The sequence below is a fragment of the Amblyomma maculatum genome, unplaced genomic scaffold (assembly GCF_055883805.1).
Source record: "Amblyomma maculatum isolate TAMU_Amacu unplaced genomic scaffold, ASM5588380v1 scaffold_18, whole genome shotgun sequence".
Classification (NCBI taxonomy): Eukaryota; Metazoa; Arthropoda; class Arachnida; order Ixodida; family Ixodidae; genus Amblyomma; species Amblyomma maculatum.
Genome location: NW_028146743.1, coordinates 7449855 through 7460754, shown reverse-complemented (window position 1 = coordinate 7460754; position 10900 = coordinate 7449855). Strand labels below are relative to the sequence as shown.

Here is a 10900-nt window from a genome sequence, read left to right as displayed (position 1 = left end):
GGCGTATCTCGTACGTACAACAGCGTCCGCCGCCACTTCTTTTGGCCAAGCCTCTATCGCTCTGTCCGTCGTTACGTGGCTTGTTGTGACCGGTGTCAGCGACGGAAGAAGCCCTCGGTTATGCCAGCTGGATCCCTGCAGCCGATCGACATCCCAGTAGACCCGTTTTCCCGAGTTGGTCTTGACCTTCTCGGGCCTTTCCCGCTTTCTGCGTCGGGGAATAAATGGATTGCGGTGGCCACGGATTATACTACACGCTACGCTGTCACCCGAGCGATACCCACCAGCTGTGCAACTGACGTGGCTGCGTTTCTTCTGCACGACGTCGTCCTGCTCCATGGTGCTCCATGCCAGCTGCTCACTGACCGTGGCCGTTGCTTTCTTGCTCGAGTAGTCGACGAAATTCTTCGGTATTGCTCCATCAAGCACTCTTTTACCCCCGCTTACCATCCACAAACGAACGGCCTCACCGAACGCCTCAACCGCACGCTCACGGACATGCTGTCAATGTATGTCTCGGATGATCACCGTGACTGGGATATTACTTTGCCGTTTGTAACGTTTGCGTACAATTCCTCTCGTCACGACACAATGGGCTACTCACCCTTTTATCTTCTATACGGCCGTGACCCTCCCCTTCCGTTTGACAGCGTACTGCCTCCCACCACTAATGCCAGTACCTACGTTCGTGGCGCCATCTCCCGAGCTGACGCCGCCCATGTTATCGCTCGCCGCCGACTAGCTTCCTCACACAGTTCTCAAAAACGGCGCCATGATTCTCGCCACCGGGATGTCCACTACTCTCCGGGCTCTCTCGTCTTGCTCTGGACTCCCGCTCGTAAAGTAGGGCTGTGTGAGAAGCTCTTGCCACGATTCACAGGACCAGTAGAATTTATGTCGTTCGTTCCTTTTTGGAAGGTTCTTTAAACCCTTACTGTTATGTAGTTCGGCGTAGAGAAGGCCAGGAGGCGTACTTGAAGGTGATGATGGTAGAGCATATATTTACAGCATGACATATATATACAGAGTAAAACTGGAACATGAAATGAATTTACAAAAACAACACTCTGCGCTACTTTACTCTTCGACCTAACTGGTTAGAGCCTAAGCAGAACAGCCGCGTTACATGCCTACGCATGGAGTCCCAGTTCAGACTGGACTGACTCTCTTGGATCACGTTTCATTTTACATATTCACAAAACAAAGAAATAGGGGCGGCCTTTTTCAGAGGCCAGCCCCACACATCAACTGTCCAATAGGAAATATGCTATATGGCCACAGCCCCATGGGTTGGCCTTAGCCTCTAACCCAGGGCCCCACTAGTAATACAAATTACAAACAAAGAAAGCACGGCAAAACTCTTTCCCCTGTGAGGGTGTCGAACCCTCTCCTCTCGTGAGACTTTCTTCCCACTTGTCTCCCGCACACCGTCGCCTCATCCACGCTGCCGCTGCTGGCCGAATCCTTTCCACAGTGCATTGCCCCTCGGCACTTGTGTTTACCACTACGAGCAACGACAAAGAAAGGGAAAGATCAACCGGCCGCCATTCCGCAGGTGGCTGGTTCTGGCTTGCCCGCTCTGAGCACAATACCCGCGTCAATTCCTGAATGCTCTTTCGGGCGCTCTTTTGTCGCATCTGCAGACGGGATAAAATTTCCTTCGCACTGCTCAAAGTTGCAGTGTAAAGAAAAGAGGTCCGAAGTGTCATTTGGGTGCTCGCTACCGGCCAGTACGAAGGGTGCCAAGATGCGTGCACCTGGCGTGCACCTGACTGCACGTTCAGATGCGCACCTGCAAGTGATTATCCTTTGGGCGCGGCCCTACACGCCCCTTCTAAGAGTATAACCGAGCTTGCTATCAGCTCGTTCATACTAACTCTTCACAAGGGCCGCACTTCCTTCACGGCAGCAATGTCATTCCTGCTGGGGCGCCAATGTCTACACGTCACCACCACACTCGGAGAAAAACATATACACCGAAGTAAGCAAAATCACAAAACACAACATTGGTGTATGCTGTTGTGCAGGTCTGCCAAGCAGTCAGCAATATCACTCTGCAGGGAGTCCACATTCATGTACACAGGCGTACACACAAAGCCCCATTGTTCATCGCGGCTCGCAAGTCCGCGCACACAACACTGACGACACTAGCTGAATATCAGCGAGAACTCTCTTCCAAATGTCCGGTAAATCACATACACGGCTCGCCGCACGCAGCGTCGGCTGAGTAGGAACGTTAACGCTTGTCTAGGTTGACATGGTGGTATCGCTAGTTCCCAACTCCCATGACAGATTGGGGAGCCTGGATAGCGCATCCGCATTTCCATTCTTGATACCTTTTCGATGTCTAACCATTATGTTATAACGCTATAGTGCTAGCGCCCACCTAGCCAATTTCGCCCCGTGTGGAGTGCACGTCGTCAGGTATGACAGCAGATTGTGGTCAGAGACAACATTGACCTCAGCGCCAAAGAGCCAGTAGTCGAACTTTTTTTTAGAGCCCAAATAATAGCAAACGCTTCGCGCTCTATGGTCGACCATCTCGCCTGGGTCGCATCGAAGCGATGGCTTGCGAATGCTATAGGCCTCTCATCGCCATTTTCAGTCATCTGTGCCAAGCAAGCCCCGGCAGCCGTCGCTGATGCATCAGTGAACAGCCAATATGGCTCATGAGGTTACGAAGTGCTCAACGCCACTGCTCTGCAGAGCGAGTCCTTGAGCTGTTCTAACGCGCGTTGCGCATCTTGCGGCCACGGGATTAAGTTTGGTACCCCTCGCTTTGTCAACGCCGTTAGTGGGCTAGCTATTTCAGCATACCCAGATACATAATCCCTGTAATATCCGCACAGTCCCAGCAAACTTCGCAGCTCTTTCTTTGTTCTAGGCTGCACTAGGCCTTCTATTGCGGATACTTTCTCGGGGTCGGGTGCATGTGTCCCTGAGCCCAGTATGTGCCCTAGATAACGAATGTGAGACTGTCGCACTTGACTTTTCTCAGGGCTAGCCTTTAGTCCTGCTTCCCTAAGTAACCAAAATATAGTATCGACGTGCTCTACGTGTTCTTGCCAGGTTTGCGAGAAAATAGCTATATCGTCTAGATATGCCGTAGCGTAGGCTTGATGCTTAGCGAGGAGCGTATTAATCATTCTTTGGAAGGTCGCTGCCGAGTTTTTTTAGCCCAAAGGGCATCACCTTCCATGCATATTGACCCTCATGGGTTACAAATGCGGTGAGTACCTGGCTCTGCGGGTCCATCGGTACCTGCCAGTAGCCACGCCTCAGATCAACCAAAGTGATGAACTGCGCGTGACCGACTCTAAAAATTAGCTCCTGTGAGTTAGTCATCGGAAACGCGTCTGCACGGGTTCCTGCATGCAAAGTTCGGTAGTCAATTACACATTCGCACTGACCCGTCTTTCTTCCCCACACACACAACCGGGTGCGCAAATTCACTCTCTACAGGATAGATTAATCCTAAATCAAGTAGCTCATCCACTTGGCGGCTTACTTCTTTCTTGAGCAGTTCAGGCACTCGGTAAGGAAAAGCTTTCTTCGGTTTAAACCCTTCTTCTAGCTCAATTCGGTGCCTTCCTACTTTCGCCAATCCCGGCCTGCCATCAAAGAGTGCACGATGTTTTCGGAACAACCGTCGTATTTCATTCTGCTCCATCTCACTGAGGTGAGCTAATTTCTCTAACGGTATTAGCTCCTCATCTTTTAGAGGGGGTGCGACTTGTGGTGCACACTCTACTTCTCCAAACTCATGATCATCATCAAACACTACACCAACCTGGCTTACCCTTGCGTAGTACGGTCTCATTCGGTTGGCGTGGACCACAGATCTTTTTCCCTGTTGCGTTTCTACTCTGTACAAATGTTGCCTCTCACAACCGATTACTGTGAAAGGACCGAGCCACTTAGGAGCCATCTTGGTGGTGCGGTCTGTGTCGAAAACGAGAACCTGATCCCCTACATTAAAGACTTTATTTCGCGTCCTTCTATTGTATGCTTCTGCATAGCTAGCTTGTCGCGCCGTGCTTGTGAGTCCTGCCACATTGACCGCTAGCTCAAACTTCTCCCGTAGCTGCGTCAAGTACCTCGCAGGTTCCTCCTTAAGCATCGCTGGTACACTAACTTCTCCTGCCCACGTCTGGCGAAGAATTGTAAGTGGACCTGTCGGATTTCTGCCGTACAAAAGCCTAAAGGGAGCTACCCCGGTAGTGTCGTGGGGAACTTCGCGGTAAGCCCACAACACAAATGGGATCAACTTATCCCAATTTTTAGGGTCTTTTTCTATTACATGAAAGAGCATGTTCTTTAGCACCCGATTCCATCTTTCCACGGCCCCGTTGCTTTCAGGGTGTTCCGGAGGGGAAAATCTAGAGGAACAACCTAATTTCTCTAGCATCAGCTGAGTGAGTTGTGCCTTGAAATTTGTTCCCTGATCCGAACAGATAGTCTGTGGGACCCCTGTTCGACTAAAGATTTCTAATAGAGCATCACAGGTAGCCCTTGCCGTTAAGGAACGAAGACATACGACTTCCGGCCATCTCGTGCATAAGTCAACAAGGCACAAAGCATATTTGTGACCCCTACCAGATGGCGTATCAAGAGGCCCTATAACATCCACATTAACCACCTGAAAGGCATGTTCAGGCCTTGTTATTGGCGTGATGGGTATATTGCAGTTTGACGTCGGTCTGAGCGGATCTGGCACCCATGGAAAGACTGGCAGTACTCTGAAATTTCTTTTTCCATGCCAGGCGAATAGAAGTTGTACTTTATGCGGGCTTTGGTCATTCTTGGACCCAGGTGTCCACCCCACAGCGATTCATGCGCCAAGGACAGAACTTCCTTTCGTTTTTCTCGGGGAAGCACCAGCTGTCGCACTTTAGTACCTGCTATTGAGTCCCAGTGGTGAAGCAAACCCTCGCTAACGAACATACCCGCCTTTCCGTGCTTAGAGTCCTCCCATGCCTTTCTCAAGTTTTCATCAGCGAGCTGTGCTGCTCGAAGTATTTCCCGCTGGCTAGACAGCGAAACTGCCTCTTCTTTCTCGTCTGACTCTGCTTCCTCTTGTGAATATTCGGTATTCAGTGCCGTGTTCACCTCGCATGTCAGTGCCTCATAGTGCAGATTTTCTGCGTTTTCTAGTTCCTTGTTAGAAACCCTGACTGCACCCATACTTGTGTGCTCAAACTCACTGTGATCTTTAAGCAGCTGCCAGTCCTCTAATGAAAGCAAACAGTTCACACCTTCGGCCAGCTCATTGGTGAGGGCACATACTATGCCTATCTTTTGATCTTCTGCAACTGTTCCCGGCCTAGATATTTTTACAGGGATCGTCGCCAACTTCGCCTGAATGGAGCTGCCGAGAGCTGACACTAGTTTCACTGCCCCAGATGGCTCCGTCAGCGCTTGCGGTAGTATGCTTTCTCGTATTACTGTTATTTCACTACCAGTATCAAGCACTGCCTCTGTGCAAACATCTCCGCACACAAGATCTACAAAGTGGAGCTTCGATGTGGCTGCCCTCGAACTTTGCATCGGTACCTTAACTTTAGCAGTTAAACCCGTACTTTGGTTTGAAACTGGTTCCTTTGCTTCCGTCTCATCGACCCGCGCGACCTTCTGCACCCTCTTTTGGTACTCATTTCCTTGTTTCAGGTGCGGTTCATTTCCTGTTGCTTGCGGGCAATTCCTAGCAATGTGCCCCTGCCCATGGCATAGATGGCACTTTACTCTGGGCTTTTCGGAATTTATCTGTTTTTGGCCCATTTGCTGCACTGGCGCCGTAAGCTGCTTTGTAGCTCGGCCTTTACATTTTGCTTGCTCAAAGATCTGCAGAGCCTTTGATAGCTCTTTGGGCTTCAGCCAACTCTCTCCTTCCTGCAGGAGCACATATTCGATGCCCTCTGAGCTGAGACCTGCCTTAATGCGATCAGACACCATTAGGTCAGTCAGCGCCCCTACTGAGTCCACCTCTCTAGCCTGGATGTAGTATGCTAGGTACGTTTTCACGCGCGATGCAAACTGAGCCCATGTCTCCTCCTTCCTTTTTGCTGCTTTTTCAAATCTTTCCAGGTACTCAGCTGGGGTGAGTTTTAGCTCAATTTGCACCGCTGCTTTCACAGTCTCATAGTCCGTGCATTCCGCTCCATCGAGGTTACGAAGCAAGTATCGGACTCGCTCTGTCAGTGCTGGCATAAGTAAATGCACTCGGTTGCTGTATGGCCCACTGAAAGTGACGAACAACTTCTCTACCTCATCAAACCACAGTGGCACATCAGCATCGCATGGCATTTTGTAGCCTTTTAGGACTTTTGCATTGCTTCAGCTGTTCAGTGCTCTTGAGGAATGTTGTTAGTTTAGTGGCTGTTATTTCACTCACTGTAGAAATGCATTTTCAGATAGGTTCGGTTAGCCTGCATTTCCTGACCTCTACGTTGCAACAGTAGCTTTTGTATCAATTTTACGAATCACAGCTTTTCTGTTCTGGACCATAACTGCTGCTCACCAAGTCTTAGTACGCACCCACATGCACAGTTGTGTGCGCTGTGCAGTGGCCTTACATTTCATTGCAACCTTCTCCATCATGTTCATTACTTTTCCAACAGCACTGAATGGACCCACAGACTGCAGCCGAAGCGCGGCAGGTGCGACGAGTGAACGGAGTGGCCTACTTCCAAGCGTCAGTACTTCTCTCTGCCCTGAACAATACAAGTTACCCTTGCTAAGGTAGCCGCGACTGAGACTGTGTAGTTTATGTATAATGCCTGTTTGGTTACATATCATTTGCCATAATTTGGAAATCAACGTCATGCTATTTTTTTCTCTACCTAAGTGCTGTTTCTCGCCTTGTGTCTTTTTATTTTTCTGTACTTTGCACATCGCCTAATGTGTGCTAAGTTATGTCAATGCATCCGTCTACATCTGTTGCGTCTCTTGTGTGTTTTATATGCAGCAAAATAAATGTTCATTTCACAAAGCACTTGGCGTCTTTTCTGCAATACTGTTTTGCAAAAGCTGTGGCGCAGCTGCGTTGATGGCCAATTTAGTGAACTGGGAATCTATTTTTCATGTTGTTATGCATGCTGCACATAAATAGAAACACTAGCAGACCGTGTAAAATCAAAATAATGCGCCAAAAGGGCAGAAAAGGGCGCAGCGCATGCTAGCATTCAAATAACGCGCCTTTCAGCAAGACCGGAAGTAGTTGCCGCCGGCTGCTTAGTGGATCACTGCCTTGTCGTGGCGGAGGGGCTTGCGAAACTCGATGAAGTCGTGAGCTCTGCTGTGCAGGGCCACCCAAGATAGACAGGTCACGGCAGAGAGTTCTGACAAAATGTGATTCACTGGAGAAGGTAATGGCAACCCACTCCAGTATTTCCTGCCAAGAAAACCCTATGGCCAGTCACAATACCATTATCGATATGGCGCCGGAAGATGAGCCCCCCAGGTTGGAAGGCGTCCCACATATTACTGGGGATGAACAAAGGGCGATTCCTAGTAGCTCCAGGACGAATGAAGCGGCTGGGCTAAAGCCAAAAGGACGCTCAGTTGTGGATGTGTCGGGAAGCGACCGGAAAGTCCGATGTTGCAAGGAGATATATCACATAGCAACATGGAATGTAAGATCTATGACGCAAGGTAAACTGGATATCGTCAAGCGAGAAATGGACAGATTGAACATTGATATCTTGGGTATCAGCGAGCTCAAATGGACCGGAATGGGAGAATTTAACTCCGGCGACCATTATGTCTTTTATTGTGGGCACGAATCCAAGAGAAGGAATGGGGTCGCTCTCATAGTAAACAGAAGAATGGGCAAAGCAGTGCTAGGGTACAACCCCAAAAACGACCGAATGATTTCAATTCGGATCCAAGGTCACCCTTTCAACATAACAGTTATCCAAGTCTGCACCGACCACTGCTGCTGAAGAAGCTGACGTTGAGAGATTTTATGCGGACCTACAATGCATTTTAGACCGCACCCCATCATCAGACGTCGTTTTTCTCATAGGAGACTGGAATGCTAAGGTCGGGAGTGAAGAAATATCCGGAATTACAGGCAAGTTCGGTCTTGGTGAACCAAATGAAGCTGGGCAGAGGCTAGTAGAGTTCTGTCAAGAAAACAAACTGACCATAGCGAACACTCATTTTCAACAGCACAAGAGGTGCCTGTACACATGGATTTCACCGGACGGTCTGTACAGGAATCAGATCGATTATATTATTTGCCGGCAGAGATGAAGAAGCGCTATACAAGCAGTAAAAACAAGGCCTGGGGTCAATTGTGGCACCGATCATCAGCTTCTTGTTGCCAAAATTAAGCTTCGATTGCGGAAAACGCAGAAAACTAGAAGGCCTTTCAGGTATGATCTGGATCAGATTCCATTAGAATATGCTGTGGAAGTGAGGAATCGATTTCAAGAATTAGATCTAGAGAACAAAGAGCCCGAAGAGATGTGGACTGATGTTCGTGATATAATACAAGAAGTTGCTACTAAGGTACTTCCAAACCAAAAGAAATACAAAAAAGCAAACTGGTTATCTGAAGAGGCTTTGCAAATAGCTGAGGAAAGGAGGATGGCAAAAGGTATGGGGGAAAGAGAAAGATACAAGGTTCTCAATGCGGATTTTCAGAAAATAGCAAGGAGAGATAAGAATGCCTTCCTGAACATACAGTGTCAAGCAGTTGAGGACAACAGCCAATTAAGGAACACAAGAGCTCTGTATAAGACAATCAAAGATATCAAAGGAAGCTTCTGTGCTAAGCTGGGCGTGATAAAGGACAAACGAGGCAAGGACCTCACTGAAGCCTCAGAGATAAAGAAGAGGTGGCAGGAATACACAGAAGAACTGTACAAGAAGGACCCGGATGTGCAAACCCAACATAGGACGGTTGTGATTACTGATCTCGAGCCGGGCATCCTGAAGAGTGAAGTTGAATGGGCCTTAGCCTGCCTTGCTAAGAACAAAGCTAGCGGAATTGATAGTATTCCAGCTGAGTTGCTTCAAAACCTCAACCACGACGCTGTTAACACACTGCATACATTATGTCAAAAGATTTGGACAACCCTGCAGTGGCCACATGATTGGAGGAGGTCAGTTTACATCCCCATTCCAAAGAAAGGCAGTGCCAAAGATTGTTCCAACTACCGCACGATCGCGCTTATTTCGCATGCTAGCAAGGTGATGCTAAAAATCCTGCAAGGTAGGCTGCAGCAGTATGTGGATCGGGAGCTTCCGGACGTGCAAGCTGGGTTTCGCAAGGGCAGAGGAACTAGAGGCCAAATTGCCAACCTTCGCTGGATCATGGAAAAAGCAAGAGAGTTCCAGAAACCCATTTACTTCTGCTTTATTGATTATGCGAAAGCGTTTGACTGCGTAGATCACAGCAGATTGTGGCAAGCTCTCCAAGAGATGGGAGTTACAATTCACCTCATCTGTCTCCTCAGGAACCTTTATGAAGGGCAAGAGGCCACAGTCAGAACTGGGCCTGGTCTTGCTGATTGGTTTCCGATTGAGAAAGGGGTGAGGCAAGGCTGCATACTGTCGCCCTGCCTATTTAACCTATATGCAGAGTGCATCATGAGGAAGGCCGGCCTGGACGAGTCTTCAGCTGGAGTGAAGATTGCTGGAGAACGTATCAACAACCTTAGATATGCGGATGATACCACTTTAATGGCAGAAAGTGAACTGGAACTCAAGAGACTTCTGATGCGCGTACAAGAAGAGAGTGAGAAATTTGGGCTTAAACTGAACATTAAAAAGACGAAGATCATGGCGTCTTGCCTTATCAAGTCCTGGAGCATCAATGGACAAGAAGAGGAAGCTGTGACAGATTTTCTGTTCTTGGGCGCCAAGATTACCTCGGAAGGAGACTGCAGCCATGAAATTAGGAGACGCCTGCTTCTGGGAAAGAGAGCAATTGTTAGCCTTGACCGCCTAGTAAAGAGCAGAGGCATTAGTCTGCCAACCAAGATCCGTATAACCCGTGCTATGGTCTTTCCAGTTGTGATGTATGGATGCGAGAGTTGGACTGTGAAAAAGGCTGACCGCCGAAGAATTGACGCATTTGAATTGTGGGGCTGGCGAAGACTCTTAAGAGTTCCTTGGACTGCCAGAAGATCAAATCAGTCGATATTGTCGACCATAAACCCTGACTGCTCATTGGAGAGTCAAATTCTAAAGTTAAAGCTCAGCTACTTTGGTCATCTGATGAGAAGAGAGGAGTCGCTGGAGAAAGATTTGATGTTGGGAAAGGTTGAGGGTCGCCGGAGAAGGGGTAGGCAGCGAACGCGATGGTTAGATGGCATTCTCGAGGCATTGCAGATGAAGCTATGTGATGTTAAGAAGATAGTGAGAGACCGGAAAGCGTGGCGTGACATGGTCCATAGGGTCACGAAGAGTCGGACACGACTGAACGCCTGAACTGAACTGAACTGCTTGGTGCACTACAGTCAAATGGGCCGCTGGGCCCTATGGGAGTGTCCGCTCTTTACCAATCTCTTTCTCTATGACGCTGCCGGCTGCAAAAGCGGATCTGCCTCGTCGTAGAGTGGAAGTGGGCAGTATGATACGCCGAAGTGCACCAAAACGGCCGAGCGGCAACTCATTGTATGGATGGCTACCCGAAGTAGTACCTCCATGGTAGTACAGGCGAGGTGGCACAGAATGTCGAGCGAAAGAAAGTCGCTGAGGAGTAATGCGTATTTGAAGGGCTGGATAATGATGCCGTTCGAGAACATCGCAGCATCCAGTTGGGCGAACCACACGCTGTCGCCTGCAGACTTGAACGCCGGAAGTGGCAGGTCAAAAGTCGGCTCTTGCCAGCCTGCTGTCCTGAAATGCAGCCTGGGTAGAAGGTGCGGCTCTCCTGATTCCCAGTGGTCAT

The 10900-nt window shown here is 49.0% G+C and overlaps 1 pseudogene; it reads right to left on the bottom strand.

Moving 5' to 3' along the window:
* Nucleotides 1–2367: 2367 nt before the first annotated feature.
* On the bottom strand, nt 2368–10900 carry LOC146171824 (uncharacterized; annotated as a pseudogene).